At 38.2% G+C, this 18,274-nt stretch overlaps 1 pseudogene; it reads left to right on the forward strand.

The window, feature by feature from the left end:
* The first annotated feature begins 2,264 nt into the window (after positions 1-2,264).
* Positions 2,265-3,014, forward strand: LOC138365720 (dnaJ homolog subfamily C member 17 pseudogene; annotated as a pseudogene).
* The last annotated feature ends 15,260 nt before the right edge of the window (positions 3,015-18,274 follow it).

Raw genomic sequence — 18,274 nt, forward strand, 5'->3', positions numbered from 1 at the left:
ATGCTTTGCTTCCATTCTGTCTAAATTTGGTGGCCTATATATTACTCCTATTATAATATTATTAGCTTTTTCGTTTAATTCAATCCAAATAGTTTCTGTGTGTGGCTCTGTTTTGATTCCCTCATTGAGACTACATTTCAAATTGTCCCTAACATATATGGCTACTCCACCTCCTCGTCTAATATATCTATCTGTGTGAAATAGTTTAAATCCATATATTTGATATTCAGCTAATAGTTCTCTATTTTCTACATTCATCCACGTTTCGGTAAGTGCAATAATATCTATTTTTTCTGTGCAGACAAGAGCATTTAATTCGTTAATTTTATTTCTTAGACTTCTACTGTTAGTGTAATATACCCCAAGTGAACTGCCACCTTGCGGACCTTCTCTCTCCCTGATCGCCTTGCCAATTCCTTTCTCCCACAAACACATACTTTTATTACCTCCTTCCTCCAAATCAATTCCCATACCTCTATCTACTAACAGTTTAAACCCAAACAAACACCTCTAACCACTTCTTCTAGCGAGTTCGCAACAGCAACAACCCCAGCTCTCGATAGATGCACCCCATCACGAGCATACATTTCATTTCTTCCATAGAAGTGTTCCCAGTTGTCTATGAAAGATATTGCATTTGATTTGCAATATCTTTCCAGCCGTGTTTAACAAATTTGCTAACTTTTTATTCCAGCATAGTTGAGGCAGTTGATAGTGGTAAGGATTGTGATGTTGTGTACCTTGACTTTAGCAAAGCTTTTGATACAGTGCCACATGAAAGACTAATTAAAAAAATAAAAGCTCATGGTACTGGGGGGTGCTATATTAACTTGGATTAGGGCATGGCTATTCCAAAGGAAACAGAGTTAGTATAAATGGGGTTAAGTCAGAGTGGGATAATGTTGTTAGTGGAGTACCTCAGGGCTCTGTCCTGGGACCTCTGTTGTTTATAATATAAATAAATGATTTAAATTCAGGTTTGAGTAGCAACATTTACAAATTTGCCGATGATACGAAAATCGGTAGGGAAATTAATTCGGAGGAGGACTCACTATCACTTCAAGTTGATCTAGATAGGGTTTTGAAATGGTCAAATGATTGGCAAATGCAGTTTAATGCTGATAAATGTAAAGTTCTGAGGCTAGGTAATGATGATAGAGTTACAAGATACGAGCTAGATGGTGTTGAGATTGCGAAGTCGGATTGCGAAAGGGATCTGGGAGTTATGATTAGTAAGAATTTAAAACAAAAGGATCAATGCATAAATGTTCGTAATAAGGCGAATAGGACACTGGGATTTATTAATCGAAGCGTTAGTAACAAGACACCTGGTGTGGTTCTTAAGCTATATCTTGCACTGGTTAGGCCCCATTTATATTATGCAGTTCAGTTTTGGTCGCCGTATTATAGAATGGATATAAATTCACTTGAACGTGTCCAACGTAGGATGACTAAGTTAATTCCCCAAATTAGAAATCTTTCATATGAAGAAAGATTAACAAAGCTTACGTTGCATTCACTGGAAAGGCGAAGAGTTAGGGGTGACATGATAGAGGTTTACAAGTGGATGAATGGACATAACAGGGGGGATATTAATAGGGTATTAAAAATATCAACACAAGACAGAACACGAAACAATGGGTATAAATTGGATAAGTTTAGATTTAGGAAAGACTTGGGTAAATACAACAAACAGGGTTGTTGATTCGTGGAACCAATTGTCGCGTAACGTGGTGGAGGTGGTGTCCCTCGATTGTTTCAAGCGCGGGTTGGACAAGTATATGAGTGGGATTAGGTGGTTATAGAATAGGAGCTGCCTCGTATGGGCCAATAGGCCTTCTGCAGTTACCTTTGTTCTTATGTTCTTAATTAAGTTAGTCATCCTACGTTGGACACGTTCAAGTGAAATTATATCCATTCTATAGTACGGCGACCAAAACTGAACTGCATAATCTAAATGGGGCTAACCAGAGCTTTATTCTTATGATCCTATGTTCAAACCTGAATCTAAATAATTTATATATATTATGATTAACAGAGGTTCCAGGACTATGTTTTTACTATTGAGAGAGATGCTACATGTCTCCTCCCAGTGAGATGTACGTAGGATATAAATTAACTAACATTTGACGTCTTTACATATGACTGTTGACAGCAAGCTGAGGACAGAGATCATTCGCTCCAGAAACGCGTAATAAAACATAAGAAGCAGCTGTCGAAAATATTAGCTCTTGTGAAAGTGGTAGTGACGCATTGAGGACGTTATGTCGCAGGAACATAATACGAAACTATCGAAACTGGACTTCTATCAAATTCTGGGGATAACTATTGATGCCGAGGAAAAGGAGATTAAGAAATCGTACAGACAAAGAGCTCTTAAATGTCATCCGGATAAGAATCCAGATAACCCATTCGCTACTGATGAATTTGACAAACTTAAGAAAATTCTTGAGATTTTGTTAGATCCAGGAACACGTAAAGCATATGACAAGACCCTCAAGAGTCGTAAAGCAGCAGCTGCCAGAGCCCGTGAACATGTTACCAGATCACAGAAACTAAGGTCAGATTTGGAGGAACGGGAACGACGTGTTCAACGCAGTAGGGAACAGCAAGATATGTCACAAGAAGAACAGTTTCGACGTGAATTGAAAAGATTGGACAAGGAGGGCGAGCAACTTATTTTGGAGGAACTGGATCAAGTAAATAGGGAGGTAGGGGCAGAGCTTTTTCGGAGTTCATCTAAAGTCTCCAAAAGCAGTGAACCTCCAGCTATGGACACACGGGGTCACAAAGTTAAAGTTAAGTGGATGTCAACAGACGATTGGCCAGGGTATTCCCAGCAGGAAATTAACCAACTCTTCTATAAGTGGGGAGACATCAATGCTCTGGTTATGGTGCAGAAAAATAGAAAAGGAACAGCATTAATAGAATATAAGACCAAAAATGCAGCGGATATGGCAGTGCAGTTTGAGAGAGGTCAAACTGGCAAACCAGTAAAAGTTACACACATGTGAGAGGCACCTCACAAAAAGCCTCATATCCTCCAAAAAAAATCCTAAAAATTATGAGTGTAAGGACAAATCCAATTTAAACTTTGAATCTAGTTGTCGTGAATCAGTAGAGAATGTGAGCCAAACCAGTTAAATGTTTCTCAATCAAATTTTATAATAATAAACAAGTTGTTTGATTGCTTTGGATGAAAATAATCTTTTATAATTTGTACAAAAATATATATCTCATGTTGTCTTGATTTGTCCAAGAAACCGACCTTCAAATACTTCTTACTTAGTTTTATTTTCCCATTATGTGTGTTGCATGTCTCTGTCTGCGGAGGCATACTTCTCTGTTCCTTAGAGAAGGGTGGTAGACACCACAAGAGTGGTAGGTGGGAACTGCTAGAGTGATAGACACTCAGATCCCTACGTCTGGGATACTCTTGGATGTAGGTTCGATTAATATATTCCCCTTTATTATTAATTATTAATTACCCCTCACAGAGCAGCCATGAGACCCCCCATAACAGTAGATCTACTTTTGAAGCGAAGGGGGAAGGTGCGAAATGGACGGCATTTGTGAACACTGGCAGTAAAGGAAATTTCACGAAAAATTCAGCCTTCAACAAGTTGAGACATTTTACCTTAGGAGTTGTGGAAATAATTTGACTGGGCAAAAGATAGACATCTTGGGACAAGATAACTTTGACATAAGTAAGTTTTCTAGAGATATTTTAATCGGTATGAATTTCTTGAAAAGATTTGATTACTCCTAGTCTGCACAAAAGTTGGGAGGAACTGCAGATTGTAGCTGGGAAAGATTTTTTATGTTGAAATGGTCGACCATCCTCCATTAGTGGCTTTAATTAAAAGGAAGCAGAAGTATAGCGTAAATTACCCAAAATTACTTTTCATGTCTCTTCCAGACACTAATAAGAGGTCATGTGGGATGTATGCACTGACCAAGCAAAAGTTGCCCACCACATTTTGTAAAATTCATTAAAGTGTCCGTGGGATGTCACATCCTACCAGGAAATACCCGTACAGGTGCCTGGAAGATGTCAAGTAATAATTCCTCACCATCTAATTGTGGTGCTTGATTAAGGTGCACTTATTCCAATAAACTCAACGACACTGAAGCCGCTTCCGTCCCGAGAGAGAGGGAGAGACCGTTGTACATCTACGTCCTGTTCTACTGTGGTCACCTGTTGTTTCAGTCTTATCCATCATTACTGTTTTGTGACCTCGAGTTGAAAATTGAGCCGTGTCTCTTTAGCAAGGTTCACCCAGCAGGCTGCAGCCAGCCACAGACTGTCACCTGTCGGTCGTGCTATCTGGTCGGATAGTTCTATCATTCTTCAGCAGAAACCGGAATGGTGTACAAGAGGACGAGGATTCTCCACATTCTAAAATTGGTGGTCGTCGAAACTACAATCAACTTCACGTCACTGGTCTAACAGATTTTTTTTTTAACATTTGTTGTGTAATAATGTTAAAATGTTATGTTTGCTCTATTTTGTTATTGTATTCAATTTCTGAAAAAATTAAGATCTCTGAATACCTAGGAATGTAATTTTGGAAAACCTAAATGTTGAAAACTAGAAATATAGTAGTGAAATTCTATTAAAGTGGAAATGTACAATTTTTTCACATGGACCCGTTCTCGAGATAGAGCTCTCTAGTATGAGAGTTATTGCAATGTGTCTAGGACGTAGGCTCTGGAAAATGATAATTGTCATTTTCTTGCTCCACATTCATTGGTGCAAGAGGGGTTGACAACATTAACTTTATACTCTTAGCTGGAAGTATGTACACATTTTGTTGCTGCGTACTCATTTGAGAACTGTGATATTAAAAGTAGTATTGATAATAAACACATTTGTAAGATTGTCAGAATGTCATTTTGGACATTGATTTTGAATGTTAGGTTTGATAATTAAGTGACATGTGGCAAAAAGTGACCACAGATGGTGACTGGAACACATGAATGAACTTGAAGAGTTCAGTGTTCTTCTCCTGAAGCAGTGAGATTTCAGCATGTATTGGAATTCTTGTGTTACGCGTTCATGACGAAACACGTTGATGGACGCCGATGGCCAATGATATTTGTTGGCCAGATTTTGTGATAGTGGTTGCAATATTGAATTTAGTTATATCAATTCTGAGTATTGAATTTTTCTTCCAGGTGTATTGGGAAGATTGCTGGACTATAAACAGCATTACAGTCGGGTGTCAGATAACTGGATTCAGCATTTGAATTATGCCGATTATTTCGATACAATCTGCAGATTTTAAATTCTATAGATAGGGTAGATTTTGAATATTTTTTTGAGGCACTGGTTAAATTTTTATATAAAATAAAGGATTGGGCTGGTACCGCTACCTCAAAGTCGACCAAGGCATTCAATATCCAGGCTGAAGCCTTCCCCAGACCTCCCTACAAGAGGCATCTCGAGTAGTGCCTCCACACACCTTAACTACTTGACGAGTAACTCCCGCGGTAGTAGCAAATCTCAGACCCAGGCGTCACCACTCACCCAGCCCGGCCAAACACCACCCAGGCGTCACCAATCACCCAGCCCGGCCAATCACCGACCCAGGCGTCACCAATCACCCAGCTCGGCCAAACACCACCCAGGCGTCACCACTCACCAGTAGTGTAAACCAGGCCATAACGTGTCCGTTTTGCTTTTCCTAAGGGACACGTTATGGCCCCATGTTTTTTCGTTACCCCGGTGAGATTTAAGGGACACGTTATGGCCCCATGTTTTTTCGTTAGCCCGGTGAGCCATGCACGGGCATTGCTAATGGTCAATGACGTCATCAACTTACCTGGGGATTAAAAGGCCGGCTCCTGGCCCCATCATATTTCGCACAGGCATTGCTAATAGTCACCCCGTATTCTTCTTCCCTGAATAAGTCCGTTTTCTGTTATAGTATGTTTATTCCCATTTTTAATGTTTATAGCAAAGGGGGATACAAATGCTGCCTTCTGTCAAGCCTAATGTGCAATGGTGTTAATCATTATAAGCTCGTTTTTCTCAATAAGGTATTGCCGTACGGTTTCCCATTGTCTAAGATCATTTTATAGCTAAGATTACATAATAACATAAGAAATGAGTTCAAACCCTGTTTACAGAACCAGTATTTACCCAGGTCTTTTTCCTAAATCTAAATCTAAAACTTATTCCAATTTATGTCCATTGTTTCATGTTCTGTCTAGTGTTGATAATTTTAATAGTCTATTAATATTCCCCCTTTATCATGTCCATTCATTCACAGCTCTATCATGTCACCTCTATTTCTTTGCCTTTCTAGAGAATGTAATTTAAGCATTGTCAATCTTTCTTCAGAAATTGCTTATTGAGCATAGGGCAAAATAAAAATGAAAACTTACTATCTTTCATTTGTATGAAAACAGTCCCCTGCCAGGCGTGGTGACTTCAATGCGATTTCAGTACTAATCCAATATTACTGTATAAACTATCAGTCTCCTGCCAGGCATGGTGACTTCAATGCGATTTTCAGTAGTAATCCAATATTACTGCATATATATATGCAGTAATATATATATATATATATATATATATATATATATATATATATATATATATATATATATATGTCGTACCTAGTAGCCAGAACGTCGTATTCGGCCTACTATGCAAGGCCCGATTTGCCTAATAAGCCAAGTTTTCCTGAAATAATATATTTTCTCTAATTTTTTTCTTATGAAATGATAAAGCTACCCATTTCATTATGTATGAGGTCAATTTTTTTTTATTTGAGTTAAAATTAACGTAGATATATGTCCGAACCTAACCAACCCTACCTAACCTAACCTAACCTATCTTTATAGGTTAGGTTAGGTAGCAGAAAAAGTTAGGTTAGGTTAGGTAGGTTAGGTAGTCGAAAAACAATTAATTCATGAAAACTTGACTTATTAGGCAAATTGGGCCTTGAATAGTAGGCTGAGAAGTGCGTTCTGGCTACTAGGTACGACATATATATATATATTTATGACAATGTCAGACCACGGAGGAAAAATGAAACAGGAAATTTCCTTAAGTACTTTCGTATATTAAATACATCTTCAGAAGGTAGTTGGAAAAATTTATGCCTTTCCCACCTAAATTTTACCTAATTTATGCCAATTTCCACCGAATATACCCAAATGTTTTGTATCTTAGCATGGTCAAAGTTCATTTCACCCAAGTTTTTCACCTATTCCATCTTACCTTACACAGCCTTACCTAATCTGACCTAGCATATCCCAAGCTAGATTTGATTAGAGTTCGTGGAAGATAAGGAAAATAAGGTAAATGGTAATTAAATAGTTTTGGTGAGTTATATCCCTTTCTAACTAAGGTTAGGTTAAGGATGGTTAAGTCGAACTGATGTAGAGAAAATTCCCATTATTATCATGTTTTCCATTAACCTTCCTCCCTCAGGTAATAGAGGTTAGGTTGAGGATGGATGAATTATGTGAAATAAAATATGCTACGAGTATGATGCAATGTTGAACCAAGATTCGTGTATCAGAGGTTAGGTCCAGGGAGGTTGGGTTGATGCATAAACAACACCTTCTTCCCATAAATACAATAAATTTGAAGTTTGATAAATGGAGGTTAGGTCAAGGACGGTTGGGTTGTTGCACAAACAACACGTCCTTCCATATTTACGATAAATTTGAAGTTAGAGGAAGGGAGGTTAGGTCCAGGACGGTTGGGTTGATGTGTAAAAACTAAACACATACCCAACACTATATCTACAATATTGAACACAGTTCCAAGTTTTAAAGGAGAGGGGCTCTTAGGTCCATATCCAAAACATCACTTTTCTATGAATATGGTTACAATGTTCAACAAAGAACCTAGCAGGTTAGGCACAGTGCGGATAGGTTCATATCCAAAACTTCAATTTTTGAAGAAAAATAGATAAAATATTCAACAAAGCTCCAAGACTCTTGCAGGTTAGGCACGGGCATTTAGGTTCATATCCAAAAAACATCACTTCTCTGAGTATATGTAGTATCAGAGGCTAGGTCCAGGTTTAGATGGAATGGATGAAAATGTGGGTAAAATGGGTTTTGGCTGTGCTATGATACACAACAATTAGGCATATTTGGTGGAAATTGTCTCCAATTTGATGGCGATAGCTTAAATTAACCCAACTTTAATCAAATCTGCTAGGTCAGGGATAGGTAAGGCTATGTAGGGTAGGTTGGAATATGTGAAAACTCGGGTAAAATGGTCTTTGGCTGAGCTATGTAACAAATCATTTTGGGTATATTGGGTAGAAATTGTCTTAAATTAGGTTGAATTTAGGTGAGTCAGCATAAATTTCACGAACTCTAATCAAATCTAGCTTGGGATATGCTAGGTCAGGTTAGGTAAGGCTGTGTAAGGTAAGATGGAATAGGTGAAAAACTTGGGTGAAATGAACTTTGACCATGCTAAGATACAAAACATTTGGGTATATTCGGTGGAAATTGGCATAAATTAGGTAAAATTTAGGTGGGAAAGGCATAAATTTTGCCAACTATAATCAAATCTGACTTTGGATATGCCAGGAGAGAATGGGTAGGGTTGTCTAGGGCAGGTTGGAATAGGTGAAAACTCAGCTAAAATGAGCTTTGGCCGTGCTATGTTCCAAAACATTTTTGGGTATATTTGGTGGAAATTGTCTTAAATTAGGTCAAATTTATATGGGATAACTTAAATTTCGCCGACTTTAACCAAATCTAGGTTTGGATATGCTAGGATAGGTTAGGTAAGGTTGCGTAGGGTACGATGGAATAGGAGAAAATGTAGGTAAAAATGGGCTTTGGCAGTGCTGTGATACAGAACATTTGGATATATTTGGTGGGAATTGCCTTAAATTAGATAGAATTTAGGTGGGATAGCTTAAATTTCGCAGACTTCAACCAAATCTAGGTTTGGATATGGTAGGATAGGTTAGGTAAGGTTGCATAGGGTAGGATGGAATAGGAGAAAATGTAGGTAAAAATGGGCTTTGGCAGTGCTGTGATACGCAACATTTGGGGATATTTGGTGGGAATTGCCTTAAATTAGGTCGAATTTATGTGGGATAGCTTAAATTTCGCAGACTTTAACCAAATCCAGGTTTGGATATGATAGGTTAGGTGAGGTTGTGTAGGGTAGGATGGAATAGGAGAAAATGTAGGTAAAAATGGGCTTTGGTGATGCTATGATACACAACATTTGGGTATATTTGGTGGAAATTGCCTTAAATTAGGTCATATTTAGGTGGCATAGCATAAATTTCGCCAACTTTAACCAAATCCAGGTTTGGATATGCTAGGTCAGGTTAGGTGAGGTTGTGTAGGGTAGTATGGAATAGGAGAAAATGGGCTTTGGCAGTGCTATGCTACGCAACATTTGGGTATATTTGGTGGAAATTGCCATAAATTATGTCGAATTAAAGTGGCATAGCTTAAATTTCACCAACTTGAACTAAATCTAGGTTTGATTATGCCAGGTCAGGTTAGGTGAGGTCGTGTAGGGAAGGACATATATAATATCTTAGGGTAATGAACTAGCATGTTTATGAAATAGTGTAAATTTTCCTATTTGGGGTTCGAGCTATATGGCAGACTCATATAATGTATGGACAGAGGCGACATAGGCTTGTATGTGAAGATATGGGATGCTCATATTTAGTTTAGCTAGGTTGAATTTAGTCAAATTTGCGAAGTATATTTTTTATAGATTTAGATGAATTTAAGTTTTAACAAGATGCATTTTGATAAGATATAGCAAATTTGTCTAAAATTATCATAGAAAATACTGACTTCACCTAACCCCACCTGCCCTAACATAACTAAGGCTAGAACAAATAAGTCTGTTAGATGATTTGAATAAATACATAAATATGGGTGGTCTGATTGGAGAGGATGTAACAAGGAAGGTATTAATTAGACATTAAAACAGTGGACATATGTTAGATGAATAGTTTAGCACTAATAATGTTGATATCTTAATGGAAAAAGAATGTGTTATATATTGAGATAGGAAGTCATATGCACCATTTTTATATGTGAAATTCTGACTTTTGGGGAGTTGGTTAAACTCAGCATATTATAATTAATGTCCTAAATATACCCAGAAAAATATCATGCAAATTGTGTATTGTTTGACCTAGTTGGTTGTGTTTGTACATATATAGCACAATTAATATACTTGTGTATTAATTGTGCAGATTATGTATTTTGCATAAGTTGTATGATTATTGCAATTATGTATTGATTATATTTCTATAAATTGTGTATTGTTTTGTGAAAGTTGTATGTATTAATTGTATATGTTTTTGTATGTGTATTTGCGGAAATTGCTTAGTTGTGTATTTAATGAATATGTGCTAGTTATGTATTGTTCATATTTGGTAAGTTGTGTATTGTTCATATTTTGGTAAGTTGTGTATTGGTTATATTTTTGAGCGAGTTGTGTAAATGTCGCAATTGTATTTGTGTAAATCGTGTATTTATGCTAGTTGTGTATTTTCGTATTTGGGGTAGTTGTGTATTGTACGTATTTGTGCTAGATATGCATTTGTACAAGTTGTGTAATAATTATGAAAGATGTGTAATATTTGTATAAGTTGTGTATTAATTGCGCATGTTGTGTAATTGCATATGGACGAATTGTTTATTTATACCTTTGTGTATTGATTGTCATTGTGCAAGTTGAGTAATTATATAGCAAGTTTTCTTGTATTAATTGTGCAAAGATGTAAAATAATTACACAAACTGTGTAATAATTGTCCATGTTTTATAATAATTTTTGTGATAATAGTGCATTTATGCAAGTTGTGTTTTTAATATTTGTTGAAGTGGAACTGGTGCAACTGTATTTGTGTGTGAATATTGTGTATTTTGTGTAAGCTCTGTAATCTGATAAAATAGATCTTCATGGTGTAAGTGTATTTTGGTTTATGAGACAATGTGTGGGTATTTCGTGAAAATTATGTTTGTGAAATTGTGTAATTTTAGTGAAAGCGCATTTTTGATTGTCTAAATGCATAAGCATTTTGATATATTTGTGCAAAATACTGTACTTTGTGTAAATGTCATACTCTGAGTGTCCATGCAGTATTGTGTAAATGCTACATTTTCATGTCCAACTGATATATTTTTGCATGTAAATGTTATATTTTTGTCTATAAATGACATATTTTTGTGTGATGGCATATTTTGAGTGTAAATAATATATTTTGCGAATAAATGGCATATTTGGTGTGTAGATGCTGTATTTTCTGTGTGCATGGCATAAATTGCATCTGATTAATGGGGAAATAGTGGCAAAAAACTAGGCTATTCTCTATGAATGTATAGGTTGTGGAGTATGAGTAGGTATGTATGCTTGTATTTGCGACTGTTGGTTTAGAAACAAGTTACCTGATTTGCGTAGCAAATCTAGGATTTTTTGAGGTGTAGAAATGATTAGCCTATGAATATAGTGGCTAGCATCCAGCTGAGTTGCTAGATGGATGAATTGAGGTGCGACATTTGGATAGCTATTTGATGGATGTGAGGACAGTTGACTAGCCTATGAACACAGCCACTAATCCGCTGTACTGCCAGATGTGTGGTAACTACTTGTGGATTATAGTAGAATATCTAGCTATAGGGTTTCATAATTGCTGTTGTGTATAAAACTAGAATAAGAGCTATTTATTAAAACTATTATTGTAAACAAATGCTTTAAGTGGGATCCCTTGGTTGTTTTAAGCATAGGGTGGACATGAATGAGATTGGGTGGAAATATATAGGAGCTGCCTCGTATGTGCCAATAGGACCTCTGCAGTTACCTTTATTCTTATGTTCAGCTCACCTGCTATGCTGCCAGATGTACGATTCTGCTTAAATTGCAGTACGACATTTGGGCTGCTGTTATACTTTTGAACTTATCACTGAATAATGATTACAGTTGTGGATGACTAAAATGTATATTCTTAGTCCTCTGATTAGGTTAGGTGGGGATGGCTAGTCTACTCATTTTTGAATAATAACATTAAATACATATGTCAGTAGAACGCTAAAGGCCGCATTGGTCAATGGCCAGCAATATCTTATCCCTATACCTGAGGTCGCTTTTCGTGATGTCGCCAAACAAAAACAACAATACCTGGTCTGTAGAATGCATTTGTTTGTTATATATAATAAGTTAGGTTAGGTTAGGTTAGAATGGTTTGATTGGGTTTATGAATATCAGAAAATATGAGCAATGAGCAAAAATACGAGCCATTGTAGCTGAATATCAACTTTGATGAAGCACAGAGTACAGTTGAGGTATTAAGCCAGATTAAGAGTTCACACTTATGTGTGAACCTCCTGGGATCCGCATTTACGGCGTTGGCGCCTCGCACCGCATTAGGGATGATGACGTTAGAAAAAGAAGGCAACTGCAGAAGGCCTTATTTAAGAAACATGAGAGGCTTGCTTTTACTGAATGTAGTATTCCTATATATGTACACCGAATGAGTATTTTGATTTGTTATATGCTACCGCAAGGTGTAAGGGAGGTATGTTCTTGAGTGAATGTGAGATGCGCATATCCATTTATGAGTTTATGCAGTAATATTGGATTACTACTGAAATTACATTGAAGTCACCATGCCTGGCAGGGGACTGTTAGTTTATACAGTAATGTTGGATTAGTACTGAAATCGCATTGAAGTCACCACGCCTGGCAGGGGACTGTTTTTATACAAATGAAAGATAGTAAGTTTTCATTTTTATTTTGCCCTATGCTCAATAAGCAATTTCTGAAGAAAGATTGACAAAGCTTAAATTACATTCTCTAGAAAGGCAAAGAAATAGAGGTGACATGATAGAGCTGTGAATGAATGGACATGATAAAGGGGGAATATTAATAGACTACTAAAATTATCAACACTAGACAGAACATGAAACAATGGACATAAATTGGAATAAGTTTAAGATTTAGGAAAAAGACCTGGGTAAATACTGGTTCTGTAAACAGGGTTTGAAGTCATTTCTTATGTTATTATTATGTAATCTTAGCTATAAAATGATCTTAGACAATAGGAAACAGTACGGCAATACCTTATTGAGAAAAACGAGCTTATAATGATTAACGCCATTGCACATTAGGCTTGACAGAAGGCAGCATTTGAATCCCCCTTTGCTATAAATATTGAAAATGGGAATAATTACACTGTAACAGAAAACGGACTTATACAGGGAAAATGAAGACGGGGGTGACGTCATTATCCATTAGCGATGCCTGTGCAGGGTTGCTCAGGTAACGAAATATGATGGGGCCAGGAGCCGGCCTTTTAATCCCCAGGTAAGTTGATGACGTCATTGACCATTGGCTATGCCTGTGCATGGGTCAGGCCATGAAAGAAAATTCGAGAAAACCCTGGGGCCAATGACCGGCTTTTTAATCCCCTTTAACATGCCTGTGCAGGGTCACTAAGCTAACGAAATTTGGGGATGACTGGAGGCGGCCGTTTAATCCCCTTGAGCGAAAATGGCAGGGGCCATAGAGCGACTTGTATAAAACCCAGGGTGCGTAGACCAGCCCCTGAAAAAACGGACGGTCTAAAAGTTGAAAATAGCCCGGCGCCATAGACCGGCCGTGGGAAAAAGCAAAAGGGACGGTCTAAAACGTTGAAAATAGACCGGCCGTGGGAAAAAGCAAAACGGACGGTCTAAAAAGTTGAAAATAGCCCGGCCGTGGGAAAAAGCAAAACGGACGGTCTAAAAAGTTGAAAATAGCCCGGCCGTGGGAAAAAGCAAAACGGACGGTCTAAAACGTTGAAAATAGACCGGTCGTGGGAAAAAGCAAAACGGATGGTCTAAAAAGTTGAAAATAGCCCGGCCGTGGGAAAAAGCAAAACGGACGGTCTAAAAAGTTGAAAATAGACCGGCCGTGGGAAAAAGCAAAAGGGACGGTCTATGGCCCGGTTTACACTACTGTAGAGGGGGGCTGGAGCTACAGGTCCAGGACCAACCCCATGCCAATAGAGGGGGGGGGGACTGGAGCTACAGGTCCAGGACCACCCCCTTGCCAGTAGAGGGGGCTGGAGCTACAGCTACAGCACCAACCTCCTGCCAGTAGAGGGGGCCTGGAGCTACAGGTTCAGCACCAACCCCCTGCCAGTAGAGGGGGGCTGGAGCTACAGTTCCAGCACCAACCCCCCTCCTAGTAGAGGGGGGCTGGAGTTACAGGTCCAGCACCAACCCCCTGCCAGTAGAAGGGGGCTGGAGCTACAGGTCCAGCACCATCCCCCTGCCAGTAGAGGGGGGTTGGAGTTACTGGTTCAGGACCAACCCCACCCTGCCCGTAGAGGGGGCTGCAGCTACAGGTCCAGCACCAACCCCCTGCCAGTAATAGGCGGGGCTAGAGCTACAGGTCCAGCATCAACCCCCTGCCAGTAGAGGGGGCTGGAGCTACAGATTCAGGGCCAATATAAATTGGATAAGTTTAGATTTAGGAAAGACTTGGGTAAATACTGGTTCAGTAACAGGGTTCTTGATTTGTGGAACCAATTGCCGCATAACATTGTGGAGGTGGGGTCCCACGATTGTTTCAAGCATGGGATGGACATGTATATGAGTGGGATTGGGTGGTTATAAATAGGAGCTGCCTCGTATGGGCCAATAGGCCTTCTGCAGTTGCCTTTGTTCTTATGTTCTTATTAAATCCACATCGAAATCCCCTTTTACGTCAACTATCGCTGGGTTCATGTCTCGCTCTAAGACCGGCCCACACCCCATACCCAAGAGTTTCCAATCTATTTGACCCAAAAAATTTCTTAGGCTATTAAAATCAACTTTTCGAAAATCTGGCACTTTAACAGAATTTTCTCCTACAGGTCTATTCCATTCTATGCTAAATCTGATTACTTTGTGATCACTGTTCCCTAGCTCACTCCCTATTTCGATGTCATTAATTTGTGTTTCCCTGTTAGTTAACACTAAATCTAAAATATTATTTTCCCGCGTTGGTTCCTTAATGTGTTGCGTAAGAAAGCAATCGTCAATTAATTCTAGAAAATCTTCTGCTTCACTATTCCCAGTTTTGTTCACCCAGTTTATTCCACTAAAATTAAAGTCACCCATGACATAAATACTGTTAGATCTAGATATTTCATTCCATAGATGCTTTGCTTCCATTCTGTCTAAATTTGGTGGCCTATATATAACTCCTATTATAATATTATTTGCTTTTTCGTTTAATTCTATCCAAATAGTTTCTGTGTGGGGCTCAGTTTTGATTCCCTCTTTGAGACTACATTTCAAATTGTCCCTAACATATATGGCTACTCCCCCTCCTCGTCTAATATATCTATCTGTGTGAAATAGTTTAAATCCATTTATTTGATATTCAGCTAATAGTTCTCTATTTTCTACGTTCATCCACGTTTCGGTAAGTGCAATAATATCTATTTTTCTGTGCAGACAAGAGCATTTAATTCATTAATTTTATTTCTTAGACTTCTACTGTTAGTGTAATATATCCTAAGTGAATTGTTTTTTTGAGGCCCTTTTCTTTCCCTGATCATTTTGCCAATTCTTTTCTCCCACGAACACATACTTTTATTACCTCCTTCCTCCAAATCAATTCCCATACCACTATCTACTAACAGTTTAAACCCAAACAAACACCTCTAACCACTGGTTCCAACGAGTTCGCAACAGCAACAACCCCAGCCCCCGATAGATGCACCCCATCACGAGCATACATTTCATTTCTTCCATAGAAGCATTCCCAGTTTTCTTTGATTCTTAAACAAATAGTAAAACTCAAACCAAACAAATCCCCAGGGCCGGATGAAGTGTTTGCCAGGGTGCTTAGAGAATGCAAAGAGGAGCTGTGTGACCCAATGTCAACCATATTTAATAAATCAATAGAGTCAGGCAGAGTGCCAGAGTTTTGGAAAGCTAACCAGTCGCAACATGGTTTTATAAATGGCCGTTCATAAGAACATAAGAACAAAGGCAACTGCAGAAGGCCTATTGGCTCATACGAGGCAGCTCCTATTTATAACCACCCAATCTCACTCATATACTTGTCCAACCCGCGCTTGAAACAATCGAGGGACCCCCACCTCCAGCACGTTACGCGGTAATTGGTTCCACAAATCAACAACCCTGTTACTGAACCAGTATTTACCCAAGTCTTTCCTAAATCTAAACTTATCCAATTTATACCAATTGTTTTGTGTTCTGTCTTGTGTTGATACTTTTAATACCCTATTAATATCTCCTTTGTTATGTCCATTCATCCACTTGTAAACCACTATCATGTCACCCCTAACTCTTCGCCTTTCCAGTGAATGCAATTTAAGCTTTGTTAATCTTTCTTCATATGAAAGATTCCTAATTTGGGGAATTAGAAATCTTTTCAATCGAAAATTTCGAAAATCAGATTTACGAAAAGCTGATTTTAATAGCCTAAGAATTTTTTTGGGTCAAATAGATAGGAAACTCTTGGGTATGGAGTGTGGGCCGGTCTTGGAGCGAGACATGAACCCAGCGACAGGTGACGTAAAAGGGGATTTCGATGTGGATTTAATATATAACTTATTTAAGAATATTCTAAACAAAGCACAGGAACGTAATATACCATACAAATTGAATAGATCGAATACTAATGACCGAAAGTGGATAACATAATTTAAAGAACCTTATAGGTAAAAAGAGAAATTGGTACAAAAGGATTAAGAATGGGGAAGTAAGGTTAGAACAGGAATTAATACAACTGGTTAGAAATGTTAAAAAAGAGATTAGGAAAGCAAAAAGAAACTATGAAGTTCGCATAGCAGAGCAAGCAAAGTCAAATCCTAAAGGGTTTTTTCAGTTATATCGAACTAAGACTACGGAAAGGATAGGTCCATTAAAATCTGAGACAGGTCAAATAACGGATAATGACAAGGAGATGAGTAGTATTTTTAACAAATATTTTATATCTGTATTTACTAAAGAAGAACTTAACAATATGCCTTCAGCCGAACAAGTCTATGTGGGTGTGGATGAGGACAGGTTGACTAGTTTAGTAGTTACCAGGGAGGATGTAATTAAACAATTAGAAAAACTAAAACCAAACAAATCCCCAGGGCCGGATGAAGTGTTTGCCAGGGTGCTTAAAGAATGCAAAGAGGAGCTTTCCGACCCACTGTCTACCATATTTAATAAATCAATAGAGTCAGGCAGAGTGCCAGAGTCATGGAAGGTAGCTAATGTGGTACCAATTTTTAAGAAAGGAGATAGATCACTTGCGTCAAACTATCGGCCAATTAGCCTAACGTCTATTGTGGAAAAGTTACTTGAATCAATAATTGCAAATACAATTCGTCTCCATCTTGAAAAACAAATTAATAAATGAGTCGCAACATGGTTTTACAAATGGCCGTTCATGTTTAACAAATTTGCTAACTTTTTATTCCAGCATAGTTGAGGCAGTTGATAGTGGTAAGGATTGTGATGTTGTGTACCTTGACTTTAGCAAAGCTTTTGATACAGTGCCACATGAAAGACTAATTAAAAAAATAAAAGCTCATGGTACTGGGGGGTGCTATATTAACTTGGATTAGGGCATGGCTATTCCAAAGGAAACAGAGTTAGTATAAATGGGGTTAAGTCAGAGTGGGATAATGTTGTTAGTGGAGTACCTCAGGGCTCTGTCCTGGGACCTCTGTTGTTTATAATATATAAGAACATAAGAACATAAGAACAAAGGTAACTGCAGAAGGCCTATTGGCCCATACGAGGCAGCTCCTATTCTATAACCACCCAATCCCACTCATATACTTGTCCAACCCGTGCTTGAAACAATCGAGGGACCCCACCTCCACAATGTTACGCGGCAATTGGTTCCACAAATCAACAACCCTGTTACTGAACCAGTATTTACCCAAGTCTTTCCTAAATCTAAACTTATCCAATTTATATCCATTGTTTCGTGTTCTGTCCTGTGTTGATACTTTTAATACCCTATTAATATCCCCGCGGTTATGTCCATTCATCCACTTGTAAACCTCTATCATGTCACCCCTAACTCTTCGCCTTTCCAGTGAATGCAACTTAAGCTTTGTTAATCTTTCTTCATATGAAAGATTTCTAATTTGGGGAATTAACTTAGTCATCCTACGCTAGACACGTTCAAGTGAATTTATATCCATTCTATAATATGGCGACCAAAACTGAACTGCATAATCTAAATGGGGCCTAACTAGAGCAAGATATAGCTTGAGAACCACACCAGGTGTCTTGTTACTAACGCTGCGA

The sequence above is a fragment of the Procambarus clarkii genome, chromosome 17 (genome assembly GCF_040958095.1).
Source record: "Procambarus clarkii isolate CNS0578487 chromosome 17, FALCON_Pclarkii_2.0, whole genome shotgun sequence".
Taxonomy (NCBI): domain Eukaryota; kingdom Metazoa; phylum Arthropoda; class Malacostraca; order Decapoda; family Cambaridae; genus Procambarus; species Procambarus clarkii.